At 39.8% G+C, this 23,399-nt stretch overlaps 1 protein-coding gene and 1 long non-coding RNA gene across 5 annotated transcripts in view; one reads left to right on the top strand and one right to left on the bottom strand.

Annotated features, from left to right (window-relative positions):
- The window catches only part of PHC2 (polyhomeotic homolog 2), a 110,485-nt gene that overhangs the window by 75,854 nt on the left and 11,232 nt on the right, over positions 1-23,399 (bottom strand). The gene's annotated exons all lie outside the window — the stretch shown is intronic.
- LOC123285789 (uncharacterized) overlaps positions 1-23,399 on the top strand; it is an 83,650-nt gene that overhangs the window by 52,621 nt on the left and 7,630 nt on the right. The window contains exon 2 of the long non-coding RNA XR_006527766.2: positions 4,033-4,114. This is a non-coding gene — a long non-coding RNA (uncharacterized lncRNA). The remainder of the gene's footprint in view (positions 1-4,032; positions 4,115-23,399) is intronic.

The raw sequence follows: 23,399 nt of genomic DNA, 5'->3' as shown, positions 1-23,399 counted from the left end.
GAGCACTAAAAACAAAGGAGAAAAGGGTACAGCAACAGAAAGCCACTTTTCAAAGTGAAAAAAGAAAAATCAACTTTTTGATTTATTATAGGTACCCAAAGCTCTTTCTTCTGGACTTAAATGTTAAGCCTTCAGTGACTCTCACCTCTGGAGCACATTAGAACCACCAGACGGGCATGCCAGAAATACTTATGCCTGGCTCCTACTCCAGACCAATTAATTAATTAAGAATTTCTGAGGGTGAGGGGGAGACAGTGACTTTTTTTTTTTTAATGGAGAAGTTTGGAATCAAACAGCCATTTATTTTATTTTAGTTTTTTAAAGATTGGCACCTGAGCTAACATCTGTTGCCAATCTTTTTCTTTTTCCTTCTTCTTCTTCTCTCCAAAGCCCCCCAGTACATAGTCGTATACTCTAGTTGCAGGTCCTTCTGGTTGTGCTATGTGGGACGCCGCCTCAGCATGGCTTGATGAGCAGTGCCATGTCCGTGCCCAGGATCAGAACTGGCGAAACCCTGGGCCACCGAAGTGGAGCACATGAACTTAACCACTCGGCCACAGGGCTGGCCCCCAGACAGTGATTTTTAAAAGCTTCCCCAGAGTAACACAACCACTTTGGAAAACGGTGTGGCAGTTTCTTATAAAACTAAACATACAACTACTCTATAATTCAGAAATTCCATTTCTACGAATTTATTCAAACGAAATGAAAACATATGTCCATAAAAAGTCTTGTACAAACATGTTCCCTGCAGTTTTATTCCTACTCGCTAAAAAATGGTGGTATATTCATACTATAGAATACTACTCAGCAATAAAAAGGAATAAACTATTGATACTAGCAACACCATGGATGCATTTCAAAAATGCTATGCTGGATGAAAAAACCTTACGCAAGAGTACAAACTGTATTGTTCAATTTACATTAAGTTCTAGGAAAAGGAAAAGTTAACCTATGGTGTAAAAAATCAGAGTCAAGATTGCCTCTGGAAGTGGGGGTGGGGGTGGGGAGTGACCCAGAAGGGGGCATGAGAGAACTTCTGGGATGATGGCAATGATCTAAATATTCACAGGGGTTGGTGTTACATTGGTGTACGCATCTGTTAAAACTCGCAGAATGGTGTACTTCAGATGTGTGCATTTCATGGTATGTAAATTTTACCTCAAAAGAAGAAAGAAACAAATATTGAACTCTAGCTAATGACATGCATGCTGCAGTGTTTCGGGCTGAAGTATACTGATGCCTGCAACTTCCCTGGAAATGCATAAAAAAAGAAATAATCTGAACTGGTGAATGGTAGAGGGATGAACAGTTGGACTGGTATGTGATAAGGCAAGTAGGGTAAACTGTTAACTGTAGAATCTAGATAAGATACATATAATATTCACTGTATAATTTTTTCAACTTTTTGGTATGTTTAAAAATTTTCATTAAAAAATTTGGGGGAAAGAGCTCCCCAGGTGATTCCAACAAGCAAACACTGGGATAAAAGACAAATTTCAGTTACCTTGGCTGAAAAGCTGAAATGAAGAATGCTGTGCCCCTAATCTCCAGAATTGATGGTAATCACTCCTCTCACCCCATATACACACAAAAGAAAAAATCTGGCACTCTGGAATAAACGTCCAGGTTGAAACAGGACTGTGTAGAGTTAGGCTAAATCTGATGGAGACGCTATGGTGTATTTCACACTAGACTTATACAGGACACATCATTTGACATATGGTTTGATGGGACAAAATATTTGAAATCAGGACAGTCCTGGAAAACTGGGCAATATGGTAAATATACTTATGATCTAGAAGTGAAAAACCTTAAACTGACCTCAGCAGGTGTGAGAAGAAAGTGCTATTCACTACCCAGTATGTGATTCTCCTCCAGGGCTTGTAGCTCTAGTCTCAGACTGTAGTTTTCTCTAGCTCCATTCTCCCCCGGTTGGACCACAAATCCACAGGGATAACGCAGGGTCTGGTACTTAGAGAGGAAGATCCCTAAAGGATCTGAATGGACAGTTGATTTCAGTGGGGTGGGGAAAGAGCGGGGGGAGGACTAAGAGGGGAAATAATGCAGTCAAGTGCAGTATGGAGCCCCTGTTCCCCGAGCTGCCCCATTTATTCTGCGTAATTGCTTCATTTCCACTGGCAGTGCATTTCAAAATGAATTTCATTACTGGTGCCTTGGATATCATATTGATTACCAGTTTCATCGATTCTTATCTTGCTAATTAGCATATAAATTAGCCATTTGGGGGAGGCATTAGGCAAAATTGAATTTTCTCCTTAATCTTCTTTCAGAAGGTAAATGAAAATGGATGTAGCCTGTTAAGGCCCATGGCCTTCCTATGACACAATCTAAGTGCCTTTCACAGCCAAGGATCCGTCTTGTTGAGAGAGAGAAGGCTCATGGAAGAAGCCTTCCTACCCCATGACTGACATTGCTGCAGTCAGAACTCCTTAGAGAGTTATCAAGAAAATCTGAAGCAGAGGATAGATTTGCAAGCTGAGATGTGTTTCCTTGGAGGAGACACTCTGAGCTGACGGACAGCAGCATCTCCCTCCCACATACACACAAGAGGAGGCCCCGTGATGCAGCCATCCCGGTGGTATTCTCTCCCAAGGCTGGAATTGAGAAGGCCATTCTGCTCTTTGGTTTAGTGGTAAGATGAGGAGTCTGGAGTCAGGTGGTCTGGGTTGGAATGCCTGCTTTGCCTCTTACCATCTGCGCAACCTGGAGCACTTTAATGTCTCTAAGCCTTAGTGTCCTCATCTGTAAAATGGGGACAATCACAGCACTGACTTCATGGGGGTAGCTGTGAGGATTAAGAGAGAGAATGTACTCAGAGTGCTTAACACAGTGCCCGGCACACAGTGGAGCTCACAGAATGTTAGCATTCTTCAGCAGAGAAGAATCTTTAGGAAACCAGATGCCAGGGATTTCCAGAGGGAGCTGCTCAGCTTCAAAGGAAATGTTACTGCAAACTCCCAGGTGCTTAGTCTCTAGAACAGGTCACAGGCCATTCGCCAGGCCAGCTCAGTCACTGCTACTCAAGACATGGCCCTCAGACCAGCAGGATCACATCACCTGGGAGGAGGTTGAAGATCAAGAATCTTGGGCCCCACCCTAGACCTGCTGAATCGGAATCCGCACTGTAACAAGATTCCTGGGTGACTCCCGTGCATATGAAAACTTGAGAAGCACCGTTTGAAATTATCACCTGTTACGGACTGAATGTTTGTGTTCCCCCAAATTCATCTGTTGAAACCCTACCCTCAATGTGATGGTATTAGGAGTTGGGGCCTTTGGGAACTAATTAGGATTAGATGAGGTCGTAAGGGTGGAGCCCTCATAAATGGGGTTAGTGCCTTTATCAGAGCTACAAAAGAGCTTGCTTCCTCTCTCTGCTCTCCGCCTTCTGAGGATACAAGAAGCTGGCAGTCTGCAGCCCAGAAGAGGGCTCCCAGCAGAACCTGATGATGCTCACACCCTGATCTCAGACTTCCAGCCTCCAGAACTGGGAGAAATACATTTCTGTTGTTTATAAACCACCAGTTTATGGGATTTGGTTATAGCAGCCCAAGCTAAGACAGACCCTTAATTAAAAGCTTACGTGGTTAGAGAAGGAAGGGACTTGGAGATTACCTGGTCAAAAACCGTGGCTCAGAAAGGTTAGGTAACTGCCCTAGAGTCAGTTCACAGCAGACCGAGACGAGGCTTTCCGTCTCTTGACCCCGAGACCAGGCCAGCTTCAGCTGTGCCTCCCTGAGGCCGTTAACTAGCTCCAGCACAGAGAGGTTCTGCTCCCTTCCTTGCAGTGGTTGCAGGGGTGCTGGTTTCAACCCTGCCTTGAGATCCACCCACAATGGGTTTTGGAAGGAGGAAATTCGGTTCCATTTGGAACAGTGTTGGGGGTTTGAGGCCTGGTTACTCGGATGACCTCAGTGGAGGATACTGATGTGATGGAGGAAAATACTGAAGAGCATTCTCCTCACCCTTGATAACCTCTGTGAACTCCTGCTCTTTGAACTCTTTCAGGTAAGGATGCACAAGAACTGCTATTGGTGATGCTCCAGAGAGGACCACCAGGCAGCTGAGGAGCTCGGGGGCTGGTGATAAGGTGAGAGGGGGCCTTTTTTTCACTATATACTCTTCTGTTTCTTTTAAATTTTGCTCCTGATGCATGTAAAACATATTTAGAAATTAATTAGCCAATAATAATTTTAAAAAGAATGCCTCAGCTATGGGATAAAAAACAAGACCCCATCCGGCGCTGCCCCTGGATCATCCAGCTCTGCTTATCCTTGTACTGCTTTTCCTCTCTCGCCTCCTGAAACACGAAACTTGAAAGCATCGAGGAAAGACAGGGTAAACGCTGAGGCAGGGCCTCGCGGCCACTGCAGGGGCTAGGGGTTTCACTCCAAGTGAGCTGGAAAGCCGTTAGGAGCTGTGCGTAAAGAGGACACGATCGAAGTTGCATTTTTAAAGTACGGCTCTGGATGCCGCACGGACAGACTGCAGAGGCGGCAGGCTGACGCAGACCTGTCGGGAGGCATCCGCAGGCATCGGGGCGAGAGAGAACGGCAGTCTGGACTCGGGTGTGGGGATAACGGGAGTAAGGAGTAGTCCCATCCTGGATGTATTCCGAGGGTTGAGCCGAGAGGATCTGCTGATTGCATCAAAAGGAGCTGTAATCACTTGGCCTTCTTACTCTACGGCCCCTATCCAACCTCACTCCTGCCTTCGCTCTTGCTCGTCCTCTCCTCCTGCCCCGCATGCCTTGCTTATTCGGGCAGTCTCTTCAGCCTGGATTTCAGGATGTCAATCAAGAGCCCTCCTTAACCAACAGAGCCCTCTCTTCTCCAAAGCACTTGTAGCTTTCCTAGTCCACACCTCCCAGTTTAACCCTCGATATGCTTTTCGCAGTACAAATGTGTATTGAGATACCATAGCTCATGGTGAACACTGGCTGGGAGCCTGCTATTCCCACTTCACCAATATTGTACTGGATGTCTCAGCCACTTCACTAGGGCAAGAAAAAGAATTCAAATGTATAAAGTAAAAGAACAGGGAAGGAAGAAACAAAATTTGCTATTATTTGCAGATGACATGATTGTGTGTATAGAAAATCCAACTGAATCTACAGTTAAATGACTAGAATTAAGAGTTTTGCAAATTTCTGACTATAAAATCAATATCTAAAAATCAATTATATTTCCATATACTAGCAACAGAGTTAAAAATGAAATTTAAAAAGATAAACTGTTTATAATAGCAACTAAAAATATCAAGTACTCAGGAATAGACCTAACGAAACATGCACAAGACACTTATGGGGAAAATTATAAAAATTCAGTGACAGACACTTAAAAAGACCTAAACAAATGGAGATATATACTATATTCATAGCCTGAAAAACTCCATATTATAAAATTCATTTATTCCCAAATCAATCTACAGATTAAGTGTAATTCCAATGTAAATCCCAATATTTTTTTTTTAAAGAAACTTGACAAACTGATTCTAAAATTCATATGAAAAATGGAAAAGACCAAGAACAGGCAAGTCACCCTTGAAGAAAAGAACAATGTGGGGAGAACAGCCCTATAAAATATCGAGCTTTTGTAATTAAGAGAGTTTGATATTAGCACTGGGATAAACTGTCCTCGAGAGCCGATTGTTAGCATCTCTTCCCAACTTCGCATTCTGTGACATCATGCTGGTAGCTTGAAACTGCTCATGGTGGGAGTATTTATACCACACAAATCAGCAAACACTACAAATCAGGGCTTTTTGTGTGTTTGGGAGAGGAGAGGGAAGAGCTGGTTGCTAAACATTTACCAGCACATCACGGAATGAAAACAAACAGAGATTCTCCAGACACATTCACACATTTACGAGCACTTGTTATACGACAGATGGGCATATCAGATCAATAGAGAAGGGATGGACATTTCACTATATAATGCTGGGAAAATCGAGTGATTATATGAGGAAAAAAATGAAACTGATTCCCCATCTCACATCTAACCCCCAAATTAATTTTAGGTAGATTAACTATTTAAGTGGAAAAGGAAAAAATATAAGACTTTGGGGAGAAAATCATAATGACTTCAGAGTAGGAAAGGATTTTTTTTTGTCTCCTGCAGTACACAGCTGTACATCCTATTTGTAAGTTCTTCTAGCTTCTCTGTGTGGGATGTCGCCTCCGCATGGCTTGACGAGTGGTGCCATGTCTGCGCCTGGGATCCAAACCAGCAAAACCCTGGGCTGCTGAAGCAGAGCTCGCAAACTTAACCACTCGGCCACGGGGCCAGCCCCCCAAGGAAGGGATTTTTTAAAAAAGAAAAGACTGGTAAATTTGACTACATTAAAATTAAAAACTTCTGTTGATTATAAGTCATCATAAAGAAAGTGAAACTCAAGGCTTACACTGAAAAGAATATTTCCAACACACATACACAAAAAAGAATTTGCATCCAAATTATTAAAGAATATTTGTGAATCAATAAGAAATACAACAGAAAAAGGGACAATAGTCTTGAATTGGATTTTCTCTTTTGTGCAATAGTACCTGGTCCATAAACTTTCAAAAGATTTTCACCTTATTAATATTCAGGAAAATGCAAAATAAAACCACAATGAGATAAAATTTCATACCCATCAGACTGGTGGTAATTTTAGAGTTTGACAATATCAAACACCGGGGAGGATCTGGAGCAATGGTAACTCTCATAGGAGAGGGTAGGAGTGTAAATTCACACAACCGCTTTAGAAGACAGTTTGGTACTCCACAATAAAGTTGAGCATATCCATCTCTATGACCAAGCAATTCTATTCCTATGTACATACCCATCCTAGAAAAGCTCTTACACAAGTTCATAAGGTGACATGTATGATGTTGTTCATGGTGGTCGTGTTATAGCAATTAACTGGGGATGATCCAAATGTCCAGCAAAAGCAGAAAGTAAAAATAAGTTGTGGCATATTAATTCAGTAGAACACTACAGGACAGTGAAAAAGAATGACAGCCTCATGCATCACCACAGACAAATCTGAAAAACAATGTTGAGCAATGGAAGCAAGACCCAGACGAATGGATACAATATGATTCCACTTATACAGAATTCAAAAACAGTAAACAACGAAAAAGTATACTATAAAAATAACAGAATAGGGTTTAGGGAATCATTCCTATGTGGTAAAACCACAGAGGAAAGCAAGGGCATGCTTATCACAACAGGCGGCAGAATGACGTCTCTGCATGGAGGGAGAAGGTAGACGCAACCAGCAAGATGTCTTCTAAGGTTCTACTAACTCGAGCGATCCGTAAATGTTCCCTTTATAATTATGCTTTAAATTCAACAGATACATGTTATACATTCTTCTGTATAATTAAACATTTCACAGTAAGACAAATGAAAAAATATATCGTGTCTACTTTATGCAAAGGCATACGGATGCAAAGCTAAGACTGACTCACATTCCACTACCGTTCTGCTAAAATTACATTCACTGAGGTCAAAGACTTTACTGTCACTAAATCTAGCAAACATCTCATTTCTTATTTTCCTTGACGTCTCAGCAACATTTAACACTGCTGACCATCTTTTCTCCTTGAAAAAGTATCTTACTTTGGCTTCCACGAAACCACATTCTCCTGGTCATTCCTTCGCAATCTCCTTCAAAGGCTTGTCTCCCACCCCCTAACCACTAAATGTTGGGGTTTCTCAAGGGTCAGCCCTGGAACCTCGTGTTTTGATACTCTATTCTCTCTCTCTCGACATTCACACTCACGCCCAGGGCTTCAATTACCGTCTGCATATCAGAGATTTAGATCTCCAGCTCAGACCTCTCCTCTGAGCTCCAGGCTGATGTCTCCTATTATCTAGTCAACATCGCTGCTTGAATGTTTCAAAAGCCTCCACATCTTAACCTGTTAAAAATGAAACTCAAGATTTCCCTCCAAAGTGGGTTTTTTAAGTATTCTCTCAGTGAATGGCACTACCAGTAGTCCTAGACAAATATGACTCCATGAAAGCAAATAGCCTTTTCTCCCCTCCCATAGAATAAAAGAACACACTCTCTTTTCTTCATAGGAAGACATTGAAAACAAGGAAAATTATTTTGGTTATAGCTCTAAGTAGGAATGAAACCTTCCAAAAAACAACCTCATGTGGCAATTTAGGCTTCCTACATAGTGGGAGCTCAATAAAGCTAGCTCCTTTCCCTCTAATTAAGAGTTTCTGAAATACAACAGTACTACTATATAATTAAAGTATTTCCCTCTCTCCTTTCAACTCATTGTACACATTTTCTTATCTCTTCTTTCCTTTATACTATATTTTTGTGCTTAATAGGTTCTTAGTCTGATTTTTCTTCACTTTCTGTTTCTACTTTTTACCTTATTTCCCCCAGTCCACACTCTCCATGACTGAATTTCTGTTCTTTTTAAAAAATTTTTTTATTTTACTTTTTGAGGAAGATTAGCCCTGAGCTAACAACTGCCACCAATCCTCCACTTTTTGCTGCGGAAGACTGGCCGTAAGCTAACATCTGTGCCCATCTTTCTCTATTTTTTTTTCCTTTTTTCCACAAAGCCCCACCCCCCCCAGCACATAGTTATGTATTTTAGTTGTGGGTCCTTCTAGTTGTGGCATGTGGGACGCCACCTCAGCATGGCTTGATGAGCAGTGCTAGGTCTGCTCCCAGGATCTGAACCAGCAAAACCCTGGGCCGCCAAAGCAGACTACGCGAACTTAACCACTTGGCCACAGAGCTGGCCCCTGAATTTCTGTTCTTGTCTTTCTTATTTCTTTCCTTCGACTTTCTTTGGGTTTAATTTGTTGTTTTTTCCTTCAGTGTCTTGGGATGGATGAGTTTACATCTATAAAATTCCCTCTAACTCAGCTTTATTTACACCAGAAGTTTTTATACATAGTATTTTTCACTATTATTCAGTTAACATTTTCTAATTTCTACTGTGATTTGTTCTTTGACCCATGGATCATACAGAAGTGTGCTGCCTAATTTCTAAATGTTTGGGGCAGAATGTATGTTTCCAGTCACTTTTACCTTATTGGTTGTTAACATAATTACACTGCGGTGAAACAGCTCAACTATGTGTGGTTTTAATCCCGTGGAATTTGTTGAGGTTAGCTCTATGGTCTGGTATATGGTCAACTTTTATAAATGTTCCATGTGTACTTGAAAAAAATATGTATTCTGCAGTTGTTAGGTACAATGTTCTATAATGCCCATCAGTAAAATTTGTTAATTGTTATTAAAATCTTATATATTCTTACTGGAGTCTTTTTTTTTCTTGACTGAGAGAGAAATGTAAACATAAAACACCTTGATAGTAAAATTTTCTTTGTCCTGAGAGTACTGCAAATTTTTGCTTTATTTATTTTGAGGCTGTTTTATTGGGTGCATATAATTTTAAAATTCTTTTATCTTCCTGATAAATGGAAACTTTTATTCTTTTGAAGTAACACCTTTTATCTCTAGAAATGTTTTCTGACAACATAGTTTTATCTATCATTCATTTAGCTATATCAACTTTCTTTGGGTGTGTATTTTCATGGTATTATCTTTTCCCAATTTTTTAATTTTCAAACTTTCTGTTTACTTATATCAGAGTTTCTCAACCTTGGCACTATTGACATTTTGGGCCATATAATTCTTTGTTGTAGGGGGCAGTCCTGAGCATTATAGCTGCATCCCAGGCTACTGGATGATAATAGTACCCCCCAACTCTAGGTTATGGCAACCAAAAAATCTCCAGACACTATTGAATGTCCCTTTGGGGCAAAATCACCCCAAGTTGAGAACCACTGGCTTATATTTTAGGTTTGTCTTCTGTAAATAGCAGGCAAGTGAATTATTATCCACTGTGACAATCTTTGTCTTTTAATGGGAAGATTTAGTCTATTTACATTTAATGTAATAGCAGCAAACTCTCTGTTTTTGTTTGCCTCAAAATGGCTTTAATTTTCCTTCTGGGATATCCACCCAGGCTCAATGTTCCTCTGCTGGGGTCCACTGATGGGGAAGAACGGAAAGAACGTATAACTTCAAAACTAGTAGAGACACACCGAAGTTATTTCACTCCCTTCTGCAGAAACGCTGCTAGCTCCTTTGGCTATTTCATGAATTAAAACAGGGTACCTTCTCTGGGAAGACGCTGCCTCACTGGCACATGGTTTGACAAGCCAAAAATATCTTTGTGGGAAATAGAAAAAGGGACACTTTTCTCTGGGCAGAGGCAGCCCAGAGCCAGGCTAGGTTCTGGTGACTGAAGTGAGGACCAGATTTTGACTCCACTCAACTCTTGGCAGGAGGTCCTAGTAAAGTGAGCCAGCTGCAGACAGAACTCTGGAAGCCTTGGTCCTCTGGCTTCCACTGTTGTTATTGAGAAGTTAGCCATCAGCCTGCTTGCTGCTTCTTTAAGGTAATCCGTTTACTTATTAAAGATCTGCTTTGGTTATCTGCAGTTTCACTATGATGTGTGGATTTCTTTTCATTTACCAGCTTGGAATTCATTAGCTGCCTTGAATCTGTGGATTGGTGTTTTATATCAGTTTGATAAAATTCTCAGCCATCATCTCTTCAAATATGCCTCTGTTCCAAACTGCTTGTCCTCACCTTCTGGGACTCCCATTAAAAGCATGTTAGGTCTTCATTCTATCCTTTTCGTGTCTCTCATCCTACCTTGTATAGGTTCTATCATGTTATCTCCTCTGCTGCATTTTGGATAATTTCTTCAGATCCATCGTTCAGTTCTCTCCTCAGCTGTGTATAATCTGCTAATAAATAAGTTCACTGAGTTCTTAAATTGGGTTATTGCATTTTTAAGTTTTAGAGGTTCTATTTAGTTCTTTCTCAAATCTGTTACAGCACTTCTTCTAGATTCCTGTTCCTGCAGATATATTCAAGCTCATTTAAAAAAAAAAGTCTTCAAATGTAGTCAGCACAGCTGTTTCATAGTCTGTCTAATAACTGCACTATCTGAAGTCTGTTGTGGGAATTTGTACTGTCTGTTGCTTCTGTTGGTTATTACTCAGGGTATCTTGTTAATTTTTGGAACTGATTATCTTTGACTGCCGGTCATTGTACTTGAAAAAAATTATGTTTAAGATTAACTTGAGTCTTAGGGTAATGGCACTGTCTTTTTCTTCTGCTGGCACCAGGGGACACTACTACTATGGAACCATCTGGTCTAAGTCAAAAGGCTGCAGTCCCCTGAAGCACCTAAAGGACACAACTTTGAACTGCTCCTGGACTGGTTCACTTCCAGTTTAGTCTTACTCTGATGGTGTAGCTCTTTAGGGTCTCAGCTTAAACAAGGGGGAGGTTATTAGATTTCTTACTTAGGTTAGGTTCTAGGTTTTGGTTCCTGTCTTTCTTGCCCTATAAGGCTACAAAAACTCAGTTTGATTCCACAGTATTTCTTCTAGGCTTGCAAATGCCTTCAGAGAAGAAGAGGCCTTGAGCGCTCACCTTACCTCTCTGGGTTCTTGCTTTACCCTAGATTTTGGCCCGGTACCATCTTACTATTTTGTTAGCTCTTCAATACATTTAAGACAATTAAAAAAAGAGTATTTTTCTCACTTTTTCTAGTTGCCCTCAGTGGTCCCAATTATCTAGCCCACCATTACCAGAAATGAAAATTCCTAGATGAAGTGTGATGGGAAGCCAACAGATGACTATTAAACAGGGGAGGGAGGTAATCAGCTAGGTCCATTTTGGTCACATTCTGTCAGACTCTGTTTATAAGCAAAAAGGGAGGACATATTTAAAACATTAGCCAGGGGCTGGCCTGGTGGCGTACCAGTTAAGTTCATGCGCTCTGCTTTGGTAGCCCAGGGTTTGTAGGTTTGGATCCCGGGTGTGGACATACGCATGGCTCATCAAGCCACGCTGTGGCAGCATCCCACATATAAAATAGAGGAAGATGGGCACAGGTGTTAGCTCAGGGCCAATCTTCCTCTGCAAAAAGAGGAGGATTGGCAGTGGATATTAGTTCAGGGCTAATCTTCCTAAAAAAAAAAATTAAATAAATAAATAAAACATTAACCAAAAGTAAAATAGCAGTTTGATTTATGTGAATTTGTTGCTTGCACAATGTCTGCTTTACAAGGATGTGTGTTCTCTCTCCCTCTGCTAGGTGGTAGGCTCTTGAAGATTAAAATCCTTTCTGTTTTTAATGAGTAGCCCCCTTTCTCTAGGACCTTGGACTAAAAGATAAAATGCCAATCTTCTTGCCTTCTTTATTACCATCCTGGGGCTTGAGGGCACCTCAGGAGAACTAGATTCTCAGGAATTCATCTCTTCCCTCATCTCCCTCCTACTTGTGGTAGGGCATTAGCCAAGTCCGGACAGCAGTGAAAACTACTTTACATCAAGTTTGAGGTTTTAATCAGAGTGTGAGGACACGCAAGTAGGTAAATATAAATATAGAGTTTGATGCTGTTCAATTATGTCCAGCTTAGAAGTCAGACTTGCCTCATATGCTCACTGTTGACAGATGTATGAATTGGGGGAAATCAAAAACATATGCATCGAGAGCCACAGTATTTGATACAACTTTAGATCCATGAAGTCCACGTTTATGAATTTGTCTTAAAAATACGCATGGGTGTTCACAAAGATTTAGCTACCTGGATGATCATTAATAAGAGGGAAAATTAAAAATTTAAAATCCAACCAGGAGATTACTGACTATACCTCCACGTAATAGAATACTCTATTTAGTGACACAAAAGTGTTCACAATAAGGTGACCAAAGCAGTATATGAAAGAACATATATGGAAAGATCCTTTTTTTTGTAAAAAATATATGTGTATTCATAAAAACCAGAAGGATCTAAAACAAAATGTTAACAGCATTGGGGTGGTGGGATAACGGGGTTTTTTCCCTTGACTTTGCTTACTTTTTTTTCCCCACTGAATTTTCTATAACGAAAATATATTTTATAATAAGAAAAAATTTTGATTATTATAAAATAAACTAAAGTTCCATCTGTATGGAGACATCTAATCAGCCACCTCAGACCAGCCATTTCTAGGTCCAATCCATCTATCACTAATTGGCAGAGAAGTCCATATTCTCCCGATTCCATCCTCTCTCCGCGCTTGGCCCATACGCAGCTTTTTTCAGCTTTTTGGTCACCCAGAGTACAGTAACATTCATTCATCAGTAGTGGGTAGGTGGCTCATAATATGCATTTCTTGAACTGAACTGATTACTAAAAGCTAGAAATTTACCTACATAATGGTCATGGAATTTCATATAATTAAAATGTGATTGTTTTCTACCAAATAATCTCCGTTTTTAAACTCTCCTTATGGCATTATATTATCTCTCACATCTAAACCAAATAAAAATATTTTGAGAGAATACCCAAAGGGGAAGCTATTATTATGATGACTTCATGTGTTTTCCTGTAAGGCCTGTCTGTTGTATATTTAGCAGTCCTGCATGGTGCTGGGCAATAAGGCTTGACTGCCTCTGCTGCGCGGACAGAATCATACCTCCCCCGACTCCTTTACAGAAAAAATAAAGGCCTGGAATGAGCTGGAATTTCCAGGAAAAACATACCAGCTGAACTGAAGCCCCCATGGGACTGCTGCACTGACGTCATCTTTCCTAAGCCTCACTCTCCCTCTCTGGCCGGTACCACTTGTCATCTGCTTCTCACTGGCTCTGCTGCTTTTCCTTCGAGAGCAGCCGGTCTTTGTGAATGACTCGCTCTGGGAGCACGTGCAGAAGGAGCCCAGAGCCTCACTCCCTGGGAACATAAGAGAAGAAGCTCAAGAATGGGCTGAGAGCAGCCGCTGAATGGAACAGGTCATGCTGCTTCTCGACGCTGAAAAGGCCAATCCTGTAAAGGAGTCGATGAGAGCACCTGATGGGGTTTGACCCCGCGGGCTGCCTGTGCGCAGAGAGGGCTGGGGAATGCAGCTCTGCTCATGAGAAGGGCAGTGAGATTCCAGGGCTGCTCTCCAGACGCCCTTATTCACTCATCTGCTTGATTCAATTTTATTTGTACAAAATGTCTGTTGAGGCCGTGGGCAGACTCAGCCTTTAGAGATCGTGGGCTGGGCAAATAGAACCTTAATGGAAGGTTAAGTCAGCAGACGCCCCCTCAGTGCCGTTTCCATTTGTAGGACTGGAACTGGCAATAGGGGCCATGACTCACTCTTACTATATTTAAATGCCTTCTTTACAAAAATAGCTGTCACTATAACAAAACAGGCCCGGTAATAACTGGTAACAAACAATAAACATACCTTCCTATAAAGAGAAGGAACATCATATTACAGTCACGGTTGAATAGCGAGCATGAAAAATCAAGGCATCAACTATGGGGCCCTCCTTTTCTTTATGACCAGATGAAGAACCAAGCCTTTCCTCACCTGGAAACTTCTGCTTATTATGATGACTACTCCAAAATAATTCCTAAATATGCAGCGAACTACTTCTTGACAATTATGTATTACCTAGCTAGCTTCATTACCTCGTATATTCATTTCTTTAAAAAGGAAGATCTCAAAAGACTTAAGATTATTTTTCTGTGGCTTATAGGAGAAGTAAATGGTCAGGAAGCCAGTGTAAATACTGTATTGTCCTTGCACTGGTTCAGATTTCATTAAAATATATTTAAATCATGAATCAGGAAGACTCAACATAATCAGGTTCTTCCCCAAAAGGTGCAGTATTGTTGATTATTATGTCTTTAGCACATACGTGTATAATTGAGAGGCAACTAGAGGATAAGCCTAGAGATTTTATTTTTATTTATTTGTTTGTTTATTTATTTTTGTCAGGAAGATTGGCCCTGAGCTAACATCTGTGGCAATCTTCCTCTGTTTTGTATGTGGCATGCTGCCACAGCATGGCTTGATGAGTGGTGTGTAGGTCTGTGCCCGAGATCCGAACCCGTGAACCCCGGGCTGCTGAAGTGGAATGCACAAACTTAACTACTATGCCACTGGGCTGGCCCCTAAGCCTAGAGATTTTAAACTATCTTAAGATATTGCCAGTTTCCATAAATGCACAGAAATACATACTAGAATATCTCTCTTTCCTTGTTGTTATATTAGGAAAAAATTTAACATTTGAAAATCAATCAATGTAAATTACCATATTAACAGAATAAAGATGACCATATGATCATTCCTATAGATGAAGAAAAAGCATTTGACAAAATTCAATGCACAATCAGAACAACTCTCAGCAAACTAGGAATAGAAAAAAACCTCCTCAATTTGATAAAGAACATGTAACAAAAACCTATAGCTAAAATCATATTTATTTGATGAAAGGCCAAATGCTTTCCCCCTGGGATTAAGAATGACAACTCAATAGTATACTGGAGGTTCTAGATGAGGCAGAAAAAAAGGCATAAAGATTGGAAAGGAAGAAGTAAAACCGTCTTTATTTGCAGATAACATGACTGTGTTTGCAGAAACGCCAAAGGAATCTACGAAAAAACTATTAGAACTAAAGTGAATTGCTCAAAGTCATAGGATACAACAACAGAAAGAGGTAAAGTAACTTGAACAAGGTGACTCGAATAGCAGTTAGAGGGGCAGAATTCAAACCCAGGCAGTCTGGCCCGGGAGCCTTCCTCTGAACTGTTACTCACATAGCACCTGATAATCAAGGTGCTACTATATACATGCCAGCCCTGGTGGCCTGGTGGTTAAGATTTGGCGCTCTCACTGCCATGGCGCATGTTCATTTCCCAGTCAGAGAACCACACCACCTGCCTATCGGATTGGCCATGAAAACTCTATAAATAGCAGCAGAGCATTGTCTGATAGAGCGCGAGAAGATGAGAGGATGGCGCAAAAAGATGGGACAGGGTTCTGCTCTGCTGTACACAGGGCTCGGAATCAACTCCATAGCACTAGCAACAAATACCATGTACATACACGCAAACACCAACATCATTTCTGTTCTTCTACTCAATTACCACTACCTTCATCCTCAATTTTGGTGAAAAGGGAGACAAAAACAAGATGTGACTCCTGAATCCTTGTTTTACATATAAAAAGCATAACTGTTGATTGCCTAATAAAAGAAAAGTTGTACATTTTACAGGCTAGCACATTTCATACTGGAAAAAAACCTCACTAATACAGCCCAGATATATGTACTCTACCTAGCTCTTACCCAGAAAAAAGGCAAATGCTCAAGTTCAGTGCAACTTATCTTTTCTCTAACAGTAGAAAACAAAACTTGAAAGAGTACTGATGACACATCAGGACCATCATTCTTGTATATGAAGCACAGTATGTTCATTGACAAATTCAGAGACAGAATTTTAAAAACTTGTGTAGACTTTGAAAGTACGGCACTAATACCCAATTAGCCACAAGCCAAAGTAAAGGCCAGTAACATTTGTGTCTTTATAGAAGAAACTCAGAGTTATCATCAGGGACTTTAAATATGGATTTTTAAGTAGTTATAATCAAGGTTGTACCAGAAATAACAAGAATAATAGGATAACTAGCACTGCTAAATTTACCAGTACTTATCGGCCTACTGTTGAATACTGAAGTCTTGAAATACAGCTAGTCCACCAACACTGGACAGGGCATAGGCAGAGAAAAATTACAGCAGGAGCCTGAGGTAGCTCCATCATGTGAGCCAGATCAAGGAAACTGCTAGCAAAGTAATAACATTATATGACTCTGATGCAGGACCTTATGCAGCATGGCACAGCTGGAAAACACCACAGAAGAATCAGTCCATGGTAGCAATCTCAAATGTGAGGGCTCCTTATGAAGATCGTAAGCTTAAGAGTTACAAACACTGCTAGACTTTGCTAATAGTGACTACAACCGCAAACTAAAAGGTCTGTCTTTGAGCGACAGGAGGTATGGCATTGGGGACGTACCAGTCTTTCTCGGTTAAATTGGCCTGTAAAGATGATAATGTACAGTCCTCACTACCTTATTGTTGTTTTGATCCAGTGTATGTATATTATGAACTTTGAATTCTTTTTCTGATAAAAGACACTCTGATTATGTATCCAACTCTGTCTTACAATGGCTCTTGTGGCCCAGAGTACATGATTGCAAGATGAATGGCCCAAGGTTATATTTACGGTCTACAGACAAGTGAATTGTGGTGCTGCTGAGGATAACGTGGTATGGCATTGTGAGAGGTCACACGGTACAGTGGAAAAACTTGAACAAGTCATTTGGTATGTCCGGATCTCGGCTGTTTCATTGAATACGTAATATGTAATATCTAAACACTGAACTTATAGGGTTATTATGAAGATTAAATGAGATGCCTGGCACATATAAGAGGCTAAAAAACATGTGCGCATGCACACTTGCGCATGCATTCTCTCTCTTCCACATATACACACACACACACGAAAGGTTAATAGTTGAGGTTGATTTATTGCTCCCCATAACCTGGCCCAAGGAGAGATTGTTGTAATTGGCCTCACTTATTTTCAGTGTGGCCAGCAAGGACATGGAGGAAAATGTTAATTCTGCGGTCAGACAGTTTGTAGTTACCGGAGAGTTCCACGGTTCAAACACTGTTAGCATTTTCTTTGTCTGAACTTCTCACTATAGTTTTGATCTTTATCTCAATGGTTCTGAGTGTTTCACTTCTTGTTTGAACATTGGGGTGAGGCACCAAACTAAATATGTGAACACTGAAGACCACTGACAAAGAAGGAATTTAAACAGTAGGGCAGTTAAGGGCTTATATCCAAGACTCAGCAACTGGTTACAGCTCTGTCCAACCATGGAACCTCAGCAAATCACAATCTCGGCAGCCTTAGCCTTGCTTCACAATTCCTTTTCAACCCCCTGCTGTTCTAATAACAATGATTAGTCTCTAAATCTCCTAAATCCTATTTTGACTTATCTAGATTTGTGACTTTGTTACTTTAAATACAGATCTATTTTTAACTATTCAAAAGCCATGTCTGAAGTGACAGAGTTTCTTTAAGGAAAGGAATCTACTAACAACATGTAAGGTCCCTAGAGAAGATGTTAGAGACTTCTAACATCTCACCTTCTAAAAATTGGAGAAATAGGGACCAGATTTACTCTCCTGCCTTAAACAGCTAAAAAACTGGACAAAATACATAAAGCAATGTTCTTCGGACACTGATCGACAGCCAGTGCAGGCCTATGATCTCTGAGAAAATAGAAACAAACAAAGTGAGTCCTGTGATTGTACCAGCTTACTTCCTGGAGGCAGATTCCAGGATGCAGTGCAGGGACAGGAAACCAAACAGAGCTCAGTAGTCTCACTGTGCTGAGGAGACTGACATCAGAGATCCAGGAGGGCAAAGTGGCTAGAATCTGTGGGACAGAGAACCAGACAGAAGGGTGCTGCACAGAGAGAGAGCGAGAGAGAGAGACAGAGTGAGAGAAGCATGCACTCTGCAGTTCTATCTCCAGACAGGCCTCCCTGGAGTCTTTGGCTGAGTACAGATTTGCACATGCATGAGAGGAAACTACGCAAGACTGAAGGAGTAGGCAGAACAATTCCCAGGGTTCACACAGGGCTAGGAGTAGTTTGTGTTCATGTCAGTCAGAGTAGAAAGGCCTTGTAATACACAAGGTATTAGATAGAATCCTCAGAAGGGTACTACCAAAGTAGTGGGGGCTAAATTAATCCTAGAATAAAGGCTGCTCTGTACCCACTATAACAAAGCTTAAAAGTAATTCCTGGAAGGATCAAACAGATTCCAGTAAACTACATTCCAAAGCAAAATCTAGTGACCAAGAACATAAAATTAACAATGTCCAGTATCCAAAAAAAAAAAAAAAATTTACCAGGTATGCAAAGAAATTTGTTAACTGATATAAATAAAAACATACCCAAAAATGATGGGGATAAAAGAAATAGCAGACGAGGATATTAAAATACCTTTAACAAATACATTCCACATGTTCAAGAAATAAGGAAAACAGAAAGATGAGGAGAAGAGAGAGGAGATATAAAAAAAACCTTAAACATCTAGAAACTAAAATATAACACCTGAAATTAAAAATACACTGAATTAGATTAACAATAGATTAGGAACTTTAGAAGAAAAGATCAGTGAACTTGAAGACACAGCACTAGAAACTATCCAAATAAAGCAGAGAGAGACAGAGGGCAGAATAAAAATGAATAGAGCATCAGTGACCTGTGGGACAATATGAAGCAACCTAACATTCATGAATTTGGAGTTCTAGAAAGAAAAAAGATCTAGGGAGGAAAGGGACAGAAAAAAGTTTGAAGAAGTACTGGCTAAAAATTTTCCAAATTTGATGAAAACTATAAGCCCACAGGTCCAAGGAGCCCAAATACAAGCAGAATAAATATAAAAAAAAAATGATTCCAAGGAACATCCTAATCAAATTGCTGAAGGGATAAAAGAAAATCTTAAAAGCAGCCAGAGAGAAAAGACACATTATAGAGGGACCAAAGACAGGAATTGTGGCAGATTTCTCATCATAAACTATTCAAGCCAGTGGGCAATGGATAGACGTCTTTAACATACTAGAAGAAAAAATTTATCAACCTAGAATTCTTTACTCTGTAAAAATATCTCTCAAAATGAAGGTAAAATAGAACTTTTCAAATAGAAAAACACCGAAAGAATTAATTCTAGCATACCTGTGCTACCAAAAATGTTAATGGAATTTCTTTAGGCTAAAGAAAATTCATAAAAGGTGGAAACATAAAGGAATCAAAAGAGTGTCCAAAACAGTAAATAAGCGGGCAAATATAAAAGTCATGTTTTCTCATTTTAAAACATCTTTAAAAAGATAATTGATTATTTAAAACAAAAATAACAATATATTAAATAAAATATATGATAAGGGAGAAATGGAAGTATATAGTTCTCAATTTCTTATGCTATACACAAAATGATATAATATTATTTGAAGATAAACAAGGATAAGTTAAAGATGTATAAGATAAACACGAAAGCACTTAGAAAAAAAAGATAAAACAAAGACATATAGGCAATATGTCAGTAGAGAAAATAAAAGGAAGTCATAAGTAAGAAACTCAAATAATCCAAAATTCAGCAGAAGAGGAACAAAGAACAGATGGAATAAATAGAAAACAAATAGCAAGATGTTCAATTTAAGCTCAACCATATCAATAATTACAATAAATGCAAATTGTTTAAACATCCCAATTAAAAGGCAGACATTTTCATATTGGACTAAAAAGCTAGACATAACTATATGCATTCTATAAGAAAACCACTTTAAAAATAAAGATGTACAGGGGGCCAGCCGTGGGGCTGAGTGGTTAAAGTCCCGTGCGCTCTGCTTTGGCGGCCTGGGTACACAGGTTCAGATCCCGGGCACAGACCTACTCCACTCATCAGCCATGCTGTACAGACATCCCACATACAAAGTAGAGGAGGACTGGCACAGATGTTAGCTCAGGGCAAATCTTCCCGACACACAATAAAGATGTATATAGTTTGAAAGTAAAAGCATGGAAAAGACATACCATGTGAACAGTGACCATAAGAAAGTTGTAGTGACCATATCAATATTGGGCAAAGTAGACTTCAGAACAAGGAATCTTACCAGGGGAAACAAAAAACATTTCATGGTGATGAAGGTGTCAATTCATCAGGAGGACATACACTCCTAAATGTGTATGCACCCTACATCAGAGTTTCAAAACAGATAAAGCAAAAATTGATAGAACTAAAAAGAGGAAAAAACAAATTTATAATTATAGTTAGAGATTTCAGTTCTCCTCTCTTAGTACTTGATAAAACAAGTAGACAGAAAAATTAACAAAGATAGAAAAGACTTGAAAAAGACCATCAATCTAATTGAAATATATAGAACAATCCACCCAACGAGAACACAGTATACATTCTGGACCATAAAATAAATCTCAATAAACTTAAAAGAATTGAAATCATAAAAAGGATACTCTCTGAGCATAACAGTAATATTTGAAATCAGTAACAGGAAGCTATTGGGAAACACAATATTTGGAAATAAAACAACAGGCTTTATAATAACTCATGGGTCAAAGAAGAAATCACAAGGGAAATCAGAAAATATTCTGAATCGAATAAAAACAAAAACATTACATATCAAAATTTATGGGATACAGGGGCTGGCCCCGTGGCCGAGTGGTTAAGTTCGCGCGCTCTGCTGCAGGCGGCCCAGTGTTTCGTCGGTTCGAATCCTGGGCGCGGACATGGCACTGCTCGTCAGACCACGCTGAGGCAGCGTCCCACATGCCACAACTAGAGGAACCCACAACGAAGAATACACAACTATGGACCGGGAGGCTTTGGGGAGAAAAAGGAAAAAATAAAATCTTTAAAAAAAAAAAAATTTATGGGATACAGCTAAAGCAGTACTTAGAGGAAAATTTATAGCATTAAAAACACCTATATTAGAAAAGAAGAAAGACCTCAAATTATTAATTTCAGCTTCTACCCTAAGAAGCTAGGAAAAGAAGAGCAAATGAAATGCAAAGTCAGCAAAAGGAAGGAAATGATAAAGATGACAGTGCAAATCAATGAAATAGAAAGCAGAAAAACTATAGAGAAAAATAAATGAAATGAAAAGCTGGTTCTTTGAAAACATCAATAAAATTGATAAACTGCTTGTCAGACTGATCAGGAAAAAAAGAGAGAAGACACAAATTACCTATAATAGGAATGAAAGAGATCGTACAGACGTTAAAAGGATAACAAGATAATATTATGAACAACTTTGTGCCAATAAAGTAAACAACTTTTAGATGAAATGGACAAATTCCTTGAAAGACACAGCTATCAAGGCTCACTCAAGAAGAAACAGAAAACCTAAATAGCCCCTCATCTACTAAAGAACCTGAATTCTTGTCTTAAAACCTTTCCACAAAGAACATTTCAAGCCCAGATGGTTTTACTGGTGAACTGTACCAAAGATTCAACAAAGAAATAATACCAATGCTATGTGAATTCTTCAGAAGATAGAAAAAGGAAACTCTTACCTATTAATTTTAGGAGGCAAAAATTACTCTGATACCAAAACCACACAAGGATATTAAACAAAATTAAAAGATATTAAAGGACAACAAGTACAGGAAGACAAGTGCACTGACCACAGCAGAAAACATGGAGAAGAGGAAGTGGCCAGAGGCATGAGAAGCCTTTAGACATTGTCACAGTGTCCTTCGTGGAGTGCCTCCCGAGTGCAAAGCTCTATGGGGCACAGTCTTTAACAGCAGGGTCTTTTGTAGCCAGACAGCCTGGGTTCAGGTCCTGGCCTCACGACTTACTAGTTACATAACTTTGGCCAAGTTGCCTAACTTCCCTGTGCTTCAAAGTTCCCATTTATAAATGGATATAATAATAGAACCCCCTTCATATGGTCGTTATGAAGACTGAATGAGTAAATCCATTTAAAATGCTTATAATAGTGCCTGGCATATAGTAAGCACTACATAAGTGATTGCTGAAATTATTATTATTATCATACATGCTATATTCGTTGGTTGTTACCTTTCTTAAGTCTTGATATTTGTCCTCAAAATGAACTAAGCAGTCTAAGAAGTGAATATTCTCATTGTATTAGTTCCCTGTGGTTGGTATAACAAATTCCCACAAATTTCACGGCTTAAAACCACAGAGATTTATTCTCTCACAGTCCTGGAAGCCAGAAGTTCACTGTCAGTTTCACTGGGCTGAAATCAAGGGGTTGGCAAGGCTGTACTCCCTCTGGAGATTCTTGGGGAGAATCCATTCCAGGATTCTTCCACGTTCTGGTAGCTGCCAACATGCCTTTGCTCGTGGCCACGTCACTGGAACCTCTGCCTCTGTGGTTACATTGCCTCCTCCTCTTCTGTGTATGTCAAATCTCCCTCGGCCTCTCTCGTGACATTTGTGATTGGATTTAGGGCCCACCCAGATATCGAGGATGATCTCCCCATGTCAAGACCCTTAATATAATCACATCTACAAAGACCCTTTTCCCTTATATGGGAACACTTACAGGTCCCAGGGTTCAGGACCTAATTATCTTTGGGTAGCCATTACTCAGCCTACTGCACTCATCGCTAGGGGTAGATTGATCTTGTGTGGAAATTGCAACATAAACAACATTTTTAAAAAAGACATTTAGCTTTCTCTACAACAAATATTTAGGATATGCAACCATATTCCAAAGCACAATCCATTCACCTGGAGGTAGGTCCCCAAACCGTAAGCACAGCATCCACATAAATTATAACACCTCTATAGGGCTAATATGCAAACTCAAATCTGCAAAATTATGACAAACATCACAAACTCTGGGAGGGTGTTACTTGAAACTAAACTGTGCCTTGTGATCCAAATAAAATAGCTTACTAAAATGACTAGTAAGAATCAAGAAAACTGGGAGAAACTAAATTT

The sequence above is a fragment of the Equus asinus genome, chromosome 5 (genome assembly GCF_041296235.1).
Source record: "Equus asinus isolate D_3611 breed Donkey chromosome 5, EquAss-T2T_v2, whole genome shotgun sequence".
NCBI classification, from domain to species: domain Eukaryota; kingdom Metazoa; phylum Chordata; class Mammalia; order Perissodactyla; family Equidae; genus Equus; species Equus asinus.
This window is presented reverse-complemented; position numbering and strand designations above follow the sequence as displayed.